A 2,120-nucleotide genomic window follows, 5' to 3' on the forward strand; every position below is an offset into this window, starting at 1 on the left:
CTTGCGTGCGTGCATGTGTACGTGTGGTGTGAGGTTACACGTCAGTCGACTGACTTTTTCATCTCTGGTCATTAGATTTTCCAGCTGTTGGATACGAAATCAAGGGCCTGCAGTTTATCATCAAACTCCACCCCTTGAGCCGCCACCCACCACCGGCCGAACCGCCGGCCCCCGCCGCCCGTGGCCGGCCCGCGCCGCCACGCCACCCCGCCCGCATCGAAACCACTCCCCACCGTCGGTCCACCGCCGCACCGGCCATCCCTCTAGGCCCACCCGCGCCGAGTTTTTTCTCCGGCGATCCCTACCCCACCGCCCAATCAATGCGCCCCCCACCACTGGCGACTTCCAACCAGAGGTCTCACGACTTCGAGTACCCAACGACCACTAATTTATTACCATTTCTGTCCTTCAGATACGCGCTGACGGGTGGGCCCTATGGTAATGTGTGCTGCTGAATGTGGACCGTTTGACTGGTCAATTGATCGTGTCATCAACAAATTACGGAGCTGTATGGTGAGTCAGTGACCGTATGATCACCCTAAAATGTATTTTATTAACACAGTACAGACTCAAACTACCATTTCTTTCTTTCATATATGGGCTGACAGGTGGGCCCCATGGTTACGCGCCCCGATGGTGCAACACTAGTTGCGCCACGTGGAACATTTGACTGGTCAATTGATTGTGTCATCAACAAAATACGGAGTTGTACGGGTGATCCAGTGATCGAATAATCATTAGTTGTATTTTTTTAACACGGTACAGACGCAAGGGCTCATATATGCACGCAAGCACTCACCTCTATAAGCGCACACACGCAGACCCTACCCCTATGAGCACCTTTGAGAGAGTTAGCCAGCATATGATCTTGAGATTTTATGAAGTCACCATAGCTGCCTCATAGTCGAGTGGAACGTCTCCTCCCACTGAATGCACATCACCGGAAAATACTGAAATTAATCCAGGATAAATGCGGGCACCGGGACTTTAACCTTGGTGGGCTCGAGAAACCACTGTCGTCCTAACCATCCAACCACATGTTGGTTAGCACGACAAAATGTATGTGGTGACCTTGATGAGCTTATTCTAAAGTCCAGTGACCATATCGTTCTTTCGCTTCAAAAACAATGACCATAAGTGTCGTCAACAAAATATGGAGCACGCATCAAATGCAAAGTCTGTCAGTGTCATCAAGAAAATACGGAGACGTATCATGAGCTAGATACCGTATGATCACCACGAGAATGTATACAGTGACCTTAATGAGCATATTCTAAAGTTCAGTGACCGTATAGTTCTTTAGCTTGAAATACAGTGACCGTCACGCGTGAATGTGTTGTGGGCATGCATACTTTTAGAGGGCTGAGAGATAGTTTGTGTGCGTACGTGAAAGTGGTGTAGAAAGAGGGGGTGTCCGGTGGAGGAAAGGAGAGATATGCCCTTCATTTCTCTTTCCCGTGACTAATATTTTAGGAGAATATATAAACATTCACAATGCAGAACAAATATTTTGGATGCACCATGCAATTAACTTTCATGTATAACATTGTACAATTGTATATGCTTATTTTTTTAGTGGCCGATTGTGTGTGTGGTGTGGTGGGCACATCATTTCTAGTTGTGGTGGGTCAACATGAGGACTCGTGGGTCGGTTCCATCCTGCGCCACATAGGTTGGACTAAGACGCGTTATACGAAGACCCATGTGGAGGACTCGGCGTACAACACGAAGCTACCATAGTCGCGGAGGACTCTATCCCTACTGGTGATAAGCTGACTATATATGATTTGTAACCCTAGGCCCCTAGTATGTTATAGAAGCTTGGGGGCTAGTTCGTCGATAGTATACACACACGCACAATGCCTGGTATTCATGTGTACTTTGTACACACGCCTATCACTAGTATACAGTACCGGGAGTAGGCTTTTTCCTCAACTACAAGGGTCTGAACTAGCATAAAACTTTGCCTCGTAATACCATCTAGCCTAACAGTCAGGGATATCCTACCGAATGATATGATGAATCATATCTGCCAAGTACTAAGAGAGAGGTGTGTCTGGGGGGGGCAATGTGTGTGAGAGAGGCCTAAAGATAATGTGCGTGCGGGAGACACGTAGGCA

This window comes from Triticum dicoccoides, chromosome 4B (genome assembly GCF_002162155.2).
Source record: "Triticum dicoccoides isolate Atlit2015 ecotype Zavitan chromosome 4B, WEW_v2.0, whole genome shotgun sequence".
Lineage (NCBI taxonomy): Eukaryota > Viridiplantae > Streptophyta > Magnoliopsida > Poales > Poaceae > Triticum > Triticum dicoccoides.